Raw genomic sequence first — 16589 nt, forward strand, 5'->3', positions numbered from 1 at the left:
CACGCCGCCGTGACCACCGTCGGCGACGAGCATGACCATTAGCCGGTGCCGCTCGTGTCTTCGCTTCGTTGATGCGCTCGCGTGCGCACCACTTCTCCGTGTTGTTGTGTTCCCTCCCGCACACCACGTACCTACGCCCTTCAATTGATCTAGACTTTGTTGCCGTCTTTCAAATCCGGACATCAACTATCAAGGTTCGGTAAGCAAGTGTCGATTTCTTCGATTAATTCGGCTTATTGTTCCTCCGTCCCCTGGCACACACCGTCACGCGCGCGACAGCGTCCATCTGCTTCGTGCCTTCGTTCCCTGGCAGTAAATCCTTTGATCACTAGTTGTTTTGTTTCCTACGCCTCCACACACACAAAGACATGCACCACTGATACGTCCAATTTGCATCACTATTTTATATCATAATTTGCTGTTATTCATTGATATATTTCATGTTTGGACACAATACTTATGTTATTTCTTCTATTTTGCATATTTCATGATTATTGGAGGATCGAGCACCGGAGCCAGGATTCTGCTGGAAAAAGCACCGTCAGAACGCAATATTTCGGAAGATCAACTGTGGAAGGAAATTATACCAAAAATCCTATTTTTCCAGATGACGAAGGAAGCCAGAAGGGGGAGCCGAGGGGACCCGAGGTGGGCCCACACCATGGGCCGGCGCGGCCCAAGGCCTGGCCGCACCGCCCAGTGAGGAGGGGGCCTGATGACCCACAAGTATTGGGGGTGTATCGTAGTATCTTCGATAAGTAAGAATGTCGATCCCAACGAGGAGCAGAAGGTGTTGACAAGCAGTTTCGATGAAGGATTCACTGTAAATGCTCACGGACAAGTATTCGGGGGTTTTGATGTAACAGTTGAATAAAGTACGAGTAAGTAAAGTGCGAGAGTAACAATTGCAGCGAGTGGCCCAATCCTTTTTAGCACAAAGGACAAGCCGGTTTGTTTACTTATAATGACCAAACGTTCTCGAGGACACACGGGATTTTAGTCTAGTGCTTTCGCTACATACGGCTAAATAATCTTCATTGTTATGATAAGTGTTGTGTGGGTGAACCTATGCTAATGTACCGCCCTTCCTAGGACTAATACATACTTGTGATTATACCCCTTGCAAGCATCCGCAACTACAAGAAAGTAATTAAGAATAAATCTAACCACGGCCTTAAACTACGAGATCCTGCGATCCCTCCCGCATCGATATACCAACGGGGGTTTAGGTTTCGTCACTCCGGCAACCCCGCAATTAGCAAACGAGTACAAGATGCATTCCCCTAGGCCCATAAATGGTGAAGTGTCATGTAGTCGACGTTCACATGACACCACTAGAAGAATAACACCACAACTTAAGTATCATACCATTGAATATTACTCATCCATAGTTCACTACTAACATTTAGACTTCACCCATGTCCTCAAGAACTAAACGAACTACTCACGAGACATCATATGGAACATGATCAGAGGTGATATGATGATGAATAACAATCCGAACATAAACTTGGTTCAATGGTTTCACTCAATAGCATCAACAACAAGTAGAGATCGATACCGGGAGAGTTTCCCCTATCAAACAATCAAGATCAAACCCAAATTGCTACGGCGGTGACGGTGTCCGGCGGTGGAGACGGCGGTGATGATGGTGGAGATGATGATGATGGTGATGGAGATGATGCCCGACTCGATGACGGTGACGATGGCGTCGATTTCCCCTCCCGGAGGGAATTTCCCCGACGGATTCCCGCCCGCCGAAGAGCTCTTTTCTCTCCGGTGTTCTCCGCCCGCGAGGCGGCCGTAACTCCTCGTGAGGAATCCTCCGTGGCTTAGGTCTTCGGGACGAAGGGTTTCGCGAAGAAAAGGAGGCAAAGGGGCCGTGGGCCCCCACACTACATGGCGGCGCGGCCGAGCCATGGGCCGCGCCGCCCTAGGGTGTGGGCCCACCCCGGGTCCTCTCGGCTCCTCCTTCGGCTTCCTTCGTCATCTTGAAAAATAGGATTTTTGGTATAATTTCCTTCCACGATTGATCTTCCGAAATATTGCGTTCGACGGTGCTTTTTCCCGCAGAATCTCGGCTCCGGTGCTTGATCCTCCAATAATGATGAAACATGCAAAATAGATGAAATAACATAAGTATTGTGTCCCAATATGAAATATATCAATGAATAACAACAAATTATGATATAAAATAGTGATGCAAATTGGACGTATCAACTCCCCCCAAGCTTAGACTTCGCTTGTCCCCAAGCGAAACTGAGCTCGGCAAACAGGACCACATGTTTATGGAGTGAAGAGTCGATAAATAAAATACGGACAAGAAGCATCATATTCATTCACACAAGACATTATAGTAAACAACTTCCTCATATAACTCAACTTGAAACAAGTATAAGGTAATCACAAATAAAGGTGCATAAGAAATCATAATTGGTGATGGCAAACCTCGTTCTTGGTCAGAGAACAATTAACAGATTATATTTATCTCATTGAGCAGCGCTCTCATGTTAAAGTTTATAAGGCACAACTTGCATACTCAATCATAATGGTCTCCTCATGATCATTGATAACTTGCAAAGCTATATTCATTCAGATAAAACTTGTACTAAACAAGGAAGAGTAAAGACATGATGAAGCAAATCACAATATAATGGTTTGATCACAACAACTCAAATGCTTGCCTGAGATGGAGGGAAATAGGTTTACTGACTCAACATAAAGTAAAAGACAGGCCCTTCGCAGAGGGAAGCAGGGATTAAATCATGTGCTAGAGCTTTTTCAGTTTTGAAATCATATAGAGATAATAAAAGTAACATTTTGAGAGGTGTTTGTTGTTGTCAACGACTGGTAGCGGGTACTCTAACCCCCTTGCCAAACAAACCTTCAAAGAGCGGCTCCCATATTATTTTCATTTTGTGTGGCACTCCTTCCAACCTTTCTTTCACAAACCATGGCTAAGCGAATCCTCGGGTGCCTGCCAACAATCTCATACCATGAAGGAGTGCCTTTTTATTTTGATTTTATTATGATGATGACACTCCCCCAACCTTTGCTTACACAAGCCATGGCTAACCGAATCCTTCGGGTGCCGTCCATCAATCACATACCATGGAGGAGTGTCTATTTAGTTTAATTAATTTGGGACTGGGAATCCCATTGCCGGCTCTTTTTGCAAAATTATTGGATAAGCGGATGAAGCCACTAGTCCATTGGTGAAAGTTGCCCAACAAGATTGAAAGATAAAACACCACATACTTCCTCATGAGCTATAAAACATTGACACAAATAAGAGATACTAAGTTTTGAATTGTTTAAAGGTAGCACATGAAGTATTTACTTGGAATGGCGAGAAAATACCATGTAGTAGGTAGGTATGGTGGACACAAATGACATAGGTTTGGGCTAAGGTTTGGGTGCACGAGAAGTATTCCCTCTCGATACGAGTCTTTGGCTAGCAAGGTTAATTAGCAAGCATGAGCGTCGAGGGAAACAAACAAATATACATGTGATAGAAACAATCATGCATCTTCCTTGTAAGCACAAACAATCTTAACTTCAGAATAATAAGCTATGAGCTAACAAGAAAGAAAGACAATGAAACATCTACATGTATTTCTCTTTTCTACTTAAACCTCAAAGTGTTGTTGCTATTGACCAATGCTAAGTTTGCCAAAACCAAATAGATTTATTCAATGCTCCCAAAGTGATACCAATACTAACAACAAGGTAAATCATATAATAGAAATTGCAAACTAAAATAAGATGTGCAATATGTAAATGATAAGACTTCTCATTAATATTCCATAACGATAACTCACACCAAGGGATACATAGATAACCAACTAAAGGAGAGATACTTCCAAACCGCAACCCATCTTATATGATAACTTCCCTACTCATGATATGACACTACTTGACAATAAAAGTAAAAGGTAGTGATAATGTGATACCGCGGCACTCCCCCAAGCTTGGAACAAACCAAGGGGATGCCAATACCGATGATGAATTACTCCTGCGACGATGGTGGTGATGAATTCCCGTCATCAGATTTCCAAGGAAGAGGCTCTCCATCAAGAAACGACATCTTGGTCTCGGGAATCCTGAAACTGGCGGCACGGCTTATGTATTTAAACCTGTTTTCATACTCACGGTTCGATTCGAACGTCATAGAGTTGTGCTTGGAGCTTGTTGGTGGTGTCGTGAAGTGAGAGGATGTCGCTCCAAAGCTTTCCAGCTTCCTTCTCATGTTCAAGCAATGAGTTCGGACACAATCCCGTGGAAGATATCCACCTCACGCTCGCCCATCTTCTTGTATTTGAAAACCTCTTGTTCTAGCTTCTCCATCCTGTCTTCCAAGCTTCCTTCTCCTTTAGGACCTTGAACATCCTTGATCTGCAGTTCTCCCTCGACGAGCATCAACTCCTTTGGGTGCATCTTCAGCTCCTCCATGTACAAGTTGCCAACATCCTTGCGGGAGCTGTCCTTCGGAATTTCCGACGAAGACATGATGGCTCTAGATCCGAAACAAAACCTGGCAGAAACAGCTCGAAACAAAACACGTCGAGAACATGATATACGGACCTCCAGGGGTCCGGGGGATTATATAGCAAAAATTTTCGCGACATAAGGAAAGTACCAGATCGAACCAGAGTCGGAAAGGGGCGACGAGGCGGCCAAACCATAGGGCGGCGCGGGCCCTGGCTAGGCCGCGCCGGCCTATGGTGCCACGCCCTCGTGCGTCCTTTCCACTCCGTTTCGAACTCGTAATTTTTCATATTTTCCAAAAACAGCAAAAATATTGTTCGGAAAGTAAATTGCGTACTTTTCATTACCAGTACTGTTACCTATTCAAAGTCGGGTTCTGGCGGACTGTCAATTTGCCTTTTGATGAAAGTCTCCGGTGTTTCCACTTGAATAATATCAACATCAACATTATAGGAATCACCCGAGATATAATGCTTGAGTCTTTGTCCATTCACCACTTGCGTGGCATTGCCTTGGAGAGAGCTAATTTTAATTGCTCCTGAACGATACACCTCCTCGACAACATATGGTCCTTCCCATTTTGAAAGTAATTTCCCTGCAAAGAATCTGAGACGAGACCGATACAATAGGACTTTATCCCCAATATTAAATTCTCTTTTGATAATTCTTCTATCATGCCATTTTTTAACTTTCTCTTTAAAGAGTTTAGCATTTTCATAAGCTTCACTTCTCCATTCATCTAGAGAACTTAATTGCAACAACCTCTTATCACCAGCAAGTTTAGGATCTTTATTTAATTCTCTAACTGCCCAATAAGCTTTGTGCTCTAGTTCTAAGGGTAAATGACAAGCTTTTCCGTAAACCATTTTAAAAGGTGACATTCCCATGGGATTTTTATAAGCAGTTCTATAAGCCCATAGTGCATCCTTCAATTTACTAGCCCAATTCTTTCTAGTTTTATTAACGGTCTTTCCCAAAATAGATTTAATCTCTCTATTTGATAATTCTACTTGACCACTAGTTTGAGGATGATAAGCGGAAGCAATTCTATGATTAATACCATACTTAGCAAGAGTTTTTCTAAAACCTCCATGAATAAAATGAGAACCTCCATCAGTCATAATATATCTAGGCACTCCAAATCTAGGAAAAATAATATCCAAAAGCATTCTTAAAGAGGTCTCACCATCGGCACTTTTTGTAGGTATGGCTTCCACCCATTTGGTAACATAATCAACGAGCAACAAGTATATGAGTGTTACCTTCGAAGACGGAAAAGGTCCCATGAAGTCAAATCCCCAACAATCAAATGGTTCAATAACAAGAGTATAATTCATAGGCATTTCATTACGTCTGGAGATATTACCAACCCTTTGGCATTCATCACAAGATAAAATAAACTTTCTTGCATCCTTGAAGAGAGTTGGCCAATAAAAACCTGATTGTAAAACCTTTTGCGCGGTTCTTTCTCCAGCGTGATGTCCTCCATAAGCACTACCATGACATTTACTCAATATATCTTGTTGTTCATATTCGGGAACGCATCTTCGCATAATACCATCCACTCCTTCTTTATATAAGTGTGGGTCATCCCAGAAATAATGCCTCAAGTCATAAAAGAATTTCCTCCTTTGCTGAGACTTGAAAAGGTTGGAGGCAAGTACTTGGAAACAATAAAGTTGGCATAATCGAGCATACCAAGGACTGTCTCGCGAGCTCACCTTTATTACAGCCAATTGTTCATTTGGAAAACTATCATTAACGAGAACAGGATCATAAGCAATATTTTCCAATCTAGACAAATTATCGAGCAACGGGATTATCGACACATTTCCTATCTACAATATGTAAATCAAATTCTTGCAAAAGAAGTACCCATCTAATAAGTCTCGGCTTAGCATCTTTCTTTGTCATAAGATATCTAATTGCGAGCATGATCGGTATGAATAGTAACTTTTGAATCAACAATATAAGATCTAAATTTATCACAAGCAAAGACTACGACTAATAATTCTTTTTCGATCGTAGCATAATTTCTTTGAGCAAGCATCAAGAGTTTTACTAGCATAATGAATAACATTCAGTTTTTTATCTACTCGTTGTCCAAGAACAGCGCCTACAACAAAATCACTAGCATCACACATAATTTCAAATGGTAAATTCCAATCGGGAGGTTCAACTATAGGAGCGAGTTGTTAAGGCTTTCTTAAGAGTTTCAAAAGCTTCCTTACAATCATCATCAAAAACAAAAGGCACGTCTTTCGAAGAAGATTAGTAAGAGGCTTTGAAATCTTGGAGAAATCTTTAATAAATCTCCTATAAAACCCAGACATGACCAAGAACACTACGAATACCTTTAACATCCCTCGGATAGGGCATCTTCTCAATTGCTTCAACTTTAGCTCTATCAACTTCAATACCTCTCTCAGAAATTTTATGTCCCAATACAATTCCTTCATTAACCATAAAGTGGCATTTCTCCAAATTAAGAATGAGGTTAGTTTCTTCACATCTCTGCAAAACTTTATCAAGGTTTCGCAAGCAACTATCAAAAGAATTCCCATAGACGGAAAAATCATCCATGAATACCTCTACAATACTCTCACAAAAACCATGAAAAATAGCGGACATGCATCTTTGAAAAGTAGCAGGAGCATTACATAAACCAAAAGGCATACGCCTATAAGCATAAGTTCCATAGGGACAAGTAAAAGTGGTTTTCTCTTGATCTTTAGCTTTAACGACAATTTGTGAAAACCAGAATAACCATCAAGAAAGCAAAAATGAGTATTTTTAGACAATCTTTCTAGCATTTGATCAATAAATGGTAAAGGGTAATGATCTTTCTTAGTAACTTTATTAACTTTTCAAAAATCAATGCACATTCTATACCCTACAACTACTCTTTGAGGAATGAGCTCATCATTATCATTAGGCACAACAGTCATTCCTCCTTTCTTGGGAACGCAATGCACAGGACTAACCCATCTACTATCAGCAATAGGATATATAATACCAGCTTCAAAAAGTCTTAATACCTCATTCCTTACCACTTCCTTCATCTTCGGAATTAGACGACGCTGAGGTTCAACAACAGGCTTTGCATCATCTTCCATATTAATAGCATGTTGGCAAATAGACGGAGAAATCCCCTTCAAATCATCAAGAGTGTAGCCAATAGCGCCTGATACGTCTCCAACGTATCGATAATTTCTTGTGTTCCATGCCACATTATTGATGTTATCTACATGTTTTATGCACACTTTATGTCATATTCGTGCATTTTCTGGAACTAACCTATTAACAAGATGCCGAAGTGCCGGTTCTCGTTTTCTGCTGTTTTTGGTTTCGAAATCCTAGTAACGAAATATTCTCGGAATCGGACGAAATCAACGCCAAAGTTCCTATTTTCATCGGAAGCATCCGGAACACCGGGAAGGACCGGAGGGGGCCACGGGGCCACCAAACCCTAGGGCCGGCGCGGCCGAGAGGGGCCGCGCCGCCCTATGGTGTGGCCCCCCTGTCGGCCCTCTGCGCCGCCTCTTCGCCTATATAAAGCCCCTGGATCGGAAAACCCGATACCAATTGACGAAACCCACGAAACCCGCCGGAGCCGCCGCCATCGCGAAGCCAAGATCCGGGGGACGGGATCTCCGTTCCGGCACCTCGCCGGAGCGGGGAAGTGCCCCCGGAAGGCTTCTCCATCGACACCGCTGCCATCTCCACCGCCATCTTCATCACCGCTGCTTGCTCCCATGAGGAGGAGTAGTTCTCCATCGAGGCTCGGGGCCGTACCGGTAGCTATGTGGTTAATCTCTCTTCCATGTACTTCAATACAATGATCTCATGAGCTGCTTTACATGATTGAGATCCATATGAGTTTTGTATCACAATTTATCTATGTGCTACTCTAGTGATTTGTTATTAAAGTAGTTTATTCCTCCTGCATGTGTGCAAAGGTGACAGTGCGTGCACCGTGTTAGTACTTGGTTTATGCTATGATCATGATCTCTTGTAGATTATGGAGTTAACTATTGCTATGATAATATTGATGTGATCTATTCCTCCTACATATGCATGAAGGTGACAGGGTGCATGCTATGCTAGTACTTGGTTTAGTAGCGTTGATCTATCTTACACTAAAGGTTACTTAAACATGAGCATTATTGTGGAGCTTGTTAACTCCGGCATTGAGGGTTCGTGTAATCCTACGCAATGTGTTCATCATCCAACAAAAGTGTAGAGTATGCATTTATCTCGTTACGTTATGTGATCAATGTTGAGAGTGTCCACTAGTGAAAGTGTAATCCCTAGGCCTTGTTCCTAAATACTCGCTAAGTTACTACTGCTTGTTTCTTGTTTCTATCGTGTTACTACTGCTGCAATACTACCACCATCAATTACACGCCGGCAAGCTATTTTACGGCACCGTTGCTACTTGCTCATACTTATTCATACCACCTGTATTTCACTATCTCTTCGCCGAACTAGTGCACCTATTAGGTGTGTTGGGGACACAAGAGACTTCTTGCTTTGTGGTTGCAGGGGTTGCATGAGAGGGATATCTTTGACCTCTTCCTCCCCGAGATCGATAAACCTTGGGTGATCCACTTAAGGGAAACTTGCTCGTCGTTCTACAAACCTCTGCTCTTGGGGGCCCAACACTGTCTACAAGAATAGAAGCTCCCGTAGACATCAGCGCCTCGGTGCTTCTTCAATATTTCCAATAACCTTTCTTCCTCAATCTCTGAAAGCTTAGAACTAATAATAACATGATATATTTTCTTATCATCAATATGAGCATATTTAAGATTATCAGGTAAAGGCTTTAAATCAAAAACAGGATCTTCCTTTGGTGGCGGTGTTGTACCCAAATCTTCCACCGGTAAATCATGCTTGAGAATAGGTTGGCGAAGGAAAATTTCCTCAAGCTCATCTCTTTCCTTCCTAAAAACTTCACTCTCGCTATCCTCCAAATGTTGCTGCAAAGGATTGTTAGGAACAAGAACAATAGATGCACACTGCTCCATTTTAAAATCATCGCTAGGCAAATCAGCTTTATAAGGAGTTTTAGTAAATTTAGAGAAGTTAAACTCATAAGATTCACCAGCAAATTTAGTCAAAATTTTCTCTTTCTTGCAATCTATAATAGCTCCACAAGTATTTAGAAAAGGTCTACCAAAAATAATAGGACAATAATCACTAGCGACCAGAACCAAGTACCAAAAAGTCAGCAGGATATTTAATCTTACCGCAAAGAACTTCCACATCTCGAACAATACCAATCGGAGAAATAGTTTCTCTATTAGCCAGCTGAATAACCACATCAATATCTTCAAGTTCACAAGAATCAATTTCGTGCATAATCTCCGTGTAAAGCTCATAAGGAATAGCACTAACACTTGCACCAATATCACATAATCCATAATAGCAATGATCACCAATTCTAACGAGATAGCATAGGAACACTAGCTTGTTTGGGTTTATTAGGATGTGAAACAATATTAGAAGCATCTTCACAAAAAATAATATGACCATCCTCCACATTTTCGAGTCACAAGATCTTTAACTATTGCAACGGCGGGTTCAACTTTTATTTGTTCTTCGGGTTCTACGGGTTTCTTTTCACTTTTATGAACCGCACTATTTATAACAGAATACTCCTTCATTTTAGCGGGGAAAGGAGTTTTTTCAATATAAGCTTCGGGAATAACATGATCAGCAGTTTCAACTACAACACATTTATTAATAGATGAATCAATTTTATCTTTATAAGGTTCATGATACTTATCAAAATTCTTCTTTGGCAATTCATAATGAGAGGCAAAAGCTTTATAAAGATTTGCGGCAACTTGAGAATCAAGACCATATGTAGCACTCATATTACGAAATTTATCGGTATCCATAAAAGCTTCAATGCATTTATAATCATAAATTATACCTGATTCTCTATCCTTGTCGTTCTCCCAACCTTCAGTATTTTCTTGGATCCGATCAAGAAGGTCCCTTTTAAACTCTTCTTTGTTGTGTGTAAATGATCCAGAACAAGAAGTATCCAGCAAGGTCTTGTCTTGAAAAGAAAGTCTTGCATAGAAATTATCAATAATAACATTACCAGGAAGCTCATGAATGGGGCATTTGAGCATTAAAGACTTCAATCTCCCCCAAGCTTGGGCAAAACTCTCTCCATCATGAGGCCAAAAATTATATATGTGATTTCGATCCTTGTGAATTTCACTTGGAGGATAGAACTTAGAATAAAACCGGGGCACAATATCATTCCATTCAAGAGAATCCCCATTATCCAGTAATTTATACCAATGCGCCGCCTTACCAGACAACGATAAAGAGAATAATTTCTTCCTCACTTCATCCATAGCAATACCTGCACACTTGAATAAACCGCATAATTCATGTAAGAACAATAAATGATCACCTGGGTGGACAGTTCCATCCCCTTCATAGCGGTTATCCATAACACGTTCAATAATTTTCATAGGTATTTTATATGGTATCACTTCCTCACTCGGCGCCTCATCCACTACCGTTGCGGTAGTAGTAGATTTCCCAAATAGAAATTGAAGAGAAGATCTCTCCATAATGACTTATAGCAGCGAGCGAGAAATAAAATCAGCACAACAGTAAAGGTTTTCCTTACCAATTCCACTTACCAATAGCGCTTCACTCCCGGGCGCCAGAAAATAGTCTTGATGACCCACAAGTATAGGGGGTGTATCGTAGTATCTTCGATAAGTAAGAATGTCGATCCCAACGAGGAGCAGAAGGTGTTGACAAGCAGTTTCGATGATGGATTCACCGTAAATGCTCACGAGACAAGTATTCGGGGGTTTTGATGTAACGAGTTGAATAAAGTACGAGTAAGTAAAGTGCGAGAGTAACAATTGCGGCGAGTGGCCCAATCCTTTTTAGCACAAAGGACAAGCCGGTTTGTTTACTTATAATGACCAAACGTTCTCGAGGACACACGGGATTTTAGTCTAGTGCTTTCGCTACATACGGCTAAATAATCTTCATTGTTATGATAAGTGTTGTGTGGGTGAACCTATGCTAATGTACCGCCCTTCCTAGGACTAATAAATACTTGTGATTATACCCCTTGCAAGCATCCGCAACTACAAGAAAGTAATTAAGAATAAATCTAACCACGGCCTTAAACTGCGAGATCCTGCGATCCCTCCTGCATCGATATACCAACGGGGGTTTAGGTTTACGTCACTCCGAGCAACCCCGCAATTAGCAAACGAGTACAAGATGCATTCCCCTAGGCCCATAAATGGTGAAGTGTCATGTAGTCGACGTTCACATGACACCACTAGAAGAATAACACCACAACTTAAGTATCATACCATTGAATATTACTCATCCATAGTTCACTACTAACATTTAGACTTCACCCATGTCCTCAAGAACTAAACGAACTACTCACGAGACATCATATGGAACATGATCGGAGGTGATATGATGATGAATAACAATCTGAACATAAACTTGGTTCAATGGTTTCACTCAATAGCATCAACAACAAGTAGAGATCGATACCGGGAGAGTTTCCCCTATCAAACAATCAAGATCAAACCCAAATTGCTACGGCGGTGATGGTGTCCAGCGGTGGAGACGGCGGTGATGATGGTGGAGATGATGATGATGGTGATGGAGATGATGCCCAGCTCGATGACGGTGACGATGGCGTCGATTTCCCCCTCCCGGAGGGAATTTCCCCGGCGGATTCCTGCCCGCCGGAGAGCTCTTTTCTCTCTGGTGTTCTCCGCCCCGCAGAGGCGGCTGTAACTCCTCGTGAGGAATCCTCTGTGGCTTAGGTCTTCGGGACGAAGGGTTTCGCGAAGAAAAGGAGGCGAAAGGGGCCGTGGGCCCCCCACACTACATGGCGGCGCGGCCAGGCCATGGGCCGCGCCGCCCTAGGGTGTGGGCCCACCACGGGTCCTCCCGGCTCCTCCTTCGGCTTCCTTCGTCATCTTGAAAAATAGGATTTTTGGTATAATTTCCTTCCACGAGTTGATCTTCCGAAATATTGCGTTCGACGGTGCTTTTTCCCGCGGAATCCCGGCTCCGGTGCTTGATCCTCCAATAATGATGAAACATGCAAAATAGATGAAATAACATAAGTATTGTGTCCCAATATGAAATATATCAATGAATAACAGCAAATTATGATATAAAATAGTGATGCAAATTGGACGTATCAGGGCCCACAGCCCCTCTCGCCTCCTTTTCTTCGCGAAATCCTTCGTCCCGAAGACCTAAGCCAAAGAGGGTACCTCGCGAAGAGTTACAGCCGCCTCTGCGTGGCGGAGAACACCAGAGAGAAAAGAGCTCTCCGGCGGGCTGAGATCCGTTGGGGAAATTCCCTCCGGTAGGGGGAAATCGACGCCATCGTCACCGTCATCGAGCTGGACATCATCTCCATCACCATCATCATCATCTCCACCATCATCACCGCCATCTCCACCGCTGGACATCATCACCGCCGTAGCAATTTGGGTTTGATCTTGATTGTTTGATAGGAGAAGCTCTCCCGGTACCGATTTCTACTTGTTGTTGATGCTATTGAGTGAAACCATTGAACCAAGTTTATGTTCAGATTGTTATTCATCATCATATCACCTCTGATCATGTTCCATATGATGTCTCGTGAGTAGTTCGTTTAGTTCTTGAGGACATGGGTGAAGTCTAAATGTTAGTAGTGAAATATGGTTGAGTAATATTCAATGTTATGATATTTAAGTTGTGGTGTTATTCTTCTAGTGGTGTCGTGTGAACGTCGACTACACGACACTTCACCTTTATGGGCCTAGGGAATGCATCTTGTACTCGTTTGCCAATTGCGGGGTTGCCGAGTGACAGAAACCTAAACCCCCGTTGGTATATCGATGCAGGAGGGATAACAGGATCTCAGAGTTTAAGGCTGTGGTTAGATTTATTCTTAATTACTTTCTTGTAGTTGCGGATGCTTGCCAGGGGTATAATCACAAGTATGTATTAGTCCTAGGAAGGGCGGTACATTAGCACATGTTCACCCACACAACACTTATCAAAACAATGAAGATTAATTAGCCGTATGTAGCGAAAGCACTAGACTAAAATCCCGTGTGTCCTCGATAACGTTTGGTCATTATAAGTAAACAAACCGGCTTGTCCTTTGTGCTAAAAAGGATTGGGCCACTCGCTGCAATTGTTACTCTCGCACTTTACTTACTCGTATTTTATTCATCTGTTACATCAAAACCCACTGAATACTTGTCTGTGAGCATTTACGATGAATCCTTCATCGAAACTCGCTTGTCAACACCTTCTCGCTCCTCGTTGGGATCGACATTCTTACTTATCGAAGATACTACGATACACCCCCTATACTTGTGGGTCATCAAGACTATTTTCTCAGCGCCGTTGCCGGGGAGTGAAGCGCTATTGGTAAGTGGAATTGGTAAGGGAAACTTCTACTTGTTTGTGCTGATTTTATTCTCGCTCGTTGCCATAATTCATTATGGAGAGATCTCCTTTTGAATGTTTATTTGGGAAATCTGCTACTACTGCAAAGGTAGTGGATGAGGCGGCAGGTAAGGAAGAGATACCATACAAAATACCTATGAAAATTATTGAACGTGTAGTGAGTAACCGTTATACAGGGGATGGAACTGTCCACCCTGGAGATCATTTACTGTTCTTACATGAATTATGCGGTTTATTCAAGTGTGCAGGTATTGCTATGGATGAAGTGAGGAAGAAACTATTCTCTATATCGCTCGTCCAGTAAAGCGGCGCATTGGTATAAATTACTCGGATAATGGGGATTCTCTTGAATGGAATGATATTGTGCCCCGGTTTTATTCTAAGTTCTATCCTCCAAGTGAAATTCACAAGGATCGGAATCGCATATATACTTTTTGGCCTCATGATGGAGAGAGTATTGCCCAAGCTTGGGGGAGATTGAAGTCTTTAATGCTCAAATGCCCCATTCATGAGCTTCCTCGTAATGTTATTATTGATAATTTCTATGCAAGACTTTCTTTTGAAGACAAGACCTTGCTGGATACTTCTTGTTCTGGATCATTCACGCGCAATAAGGAAGAGTTTAAAAGGGACCTTCTTAATCGGATCCAGGAAAATACTCGAAGGATGGGAGATCGACAAAGATAGAGAATCGGGTATAAATTATGATTATAAATGCATTGAAGCTTTTATGGATACTGATAAATTTCGTAATATGAGTGCTACTTATGGTCTTGATTCTCAAGTTGCTTCAAATCTTTATAAAGCTTTTGCCTCTCATTATGAATTGCCTAAGAAGAATTTTGATAAGTATCATGAACCGTATAAAGATAAAATTGATTCATCTATTAATAAATGCGTTGTAGTTGAAACCGTTGATCATGTTATTCCTGAAGCTTATATTGAAAAAACTCCTTTCCCTGCTAAAATGAAGGAGTACTCGTTATAAATAGTGCGGTTCATAAAAGTGAAAAGAAACCTATAGAACCCGAAGAACAAATAAAAGTTGAACCTGCTGTTGCAATAGTTAAATATCTTGTGACTGAAAATTTGGAGGAAGGTCATATTATTTTCTGTGAAGATGCTTCTAATATTGTTTCACATCCTAATAAACCCAAATAAGCTAGTGTTCCTATGCTATCTGTTAGAATTGGTGATCATTGTTATTATGGTTTATGTGATATTGGTGCAAGTGTTAGTGCATTCCCTTATGAGCTTTACACGGAGATTATGCACGAAATTGGTTCTTGTGAACTTGAAGATATTGATGTGGTTATTCAGCTGGCTAATAGAGAAACTATTTCTCCAATTGGTATTGTTCGAGATGTGGAAGTTCTATGTGGTAAGATTAAATATCCCGCTGACTTTTTGGTACTTGGTTCTGCTGCTAGTGATTATTGTCCTATCATTTTTGGTAGATCTTTTCTAAATACTTGTGGAGCTATTATAGATTGCAAGAAAGAGAAAATTTTGACTAAATTTGCTGGTGAATCTTATGAGTTTAACTTCTCTAAATTTACCAAAACTCCTTATAAAGCTGATTTGCCTAATAATGATTTTAAAATGGAACAGTGTGCGTCTATTGTTCTTGTTCCTACTAATCCCTTGCAGCAACATTTGGAGAATAGCGAGAGTGAAGTTTTTAGGAAAGAAAGAGATGAGCTTGAGGAAATTTTTCTCCGCCAACCTATTCTTAAGCATGATTTACCGGTGGAAGATCTGGGTACAACACCGCCACCAAAGGAAGATCCTGTCTTTGATTTAAAACCTTTGCCTCGATAATCTTAAATATGCTCATATTGATGATAAGAAAATATATCCTGTTATTATTAGTTCTAAGCTTACGAGTTTGAAGAAGAAAGGTTATTGGAAATATTGAAGAAACACCGAGGTGCTATTGGCTACACTCTTGATGACTTGAAGGGGATTTCTCCCTCTATTTGCCAACACGCCATTAATATGGAAGATGATGCGAAGCCTTGTTGTTGAACCTCAGCGTCGTCTAATTCCTAAGATGAAGGATGTGGTAAGAAATGAGGTATTACGACTTCTTGAAGCTGGTATTATATATCCTATTGCTGATAGTAGATGGGTTAGTCCTGTGCATTGTGTTCCTAAGAAAGGAGAAATGACTGTTGTGCCTAATGATAATGATGAGCTCATACCTCAAAGAGTAGTTGTAGGGTATAGAATGTGCATTGATTATCGAAAAGTTAATAAGGTAACTAAAAAAGATCATTACCCTTTGCCTTTTATCGATCAAATGTTAGAAAGATTATCTAAAAATACTCATTTTTGTTTTCTTGATGGTTATTCTGGATTTTCGCAAATTGCTGTTAAAACTAAGGATCAAGAGAAAACCACTTTCACTTGTCCCTATGGAACTTATGCTTATAGACGTATGCCTTTTGGTTTATGTAATTGTAAGGGTACATTGCCCCTATGTGTGGTTTCGGTAATTAATGACAACCCCTATGGACTAATGTTTTCATTGAGTTTATATGAAGAAATATTCCATAGGTACTACTTGCTCTCCATGTGTTGGATTCAAGTATGGATGCCATGAAGATAAA

This window comes from Lolium rigidum, chromosome 2 (assembly GCF_022539505.1).
Source record: "Lolium rigidum isolate FL_2022 chromosome 2, APGP_CSIRO_Lrig_0.1, whole genome shotgun sequence".
Taxonomy (NCBI): Eukaryota; Viridiplantae; Streptophyta; class Magnoliopsida; order Poales; family Poaceae; genus Lolium; species Lolium rigidum.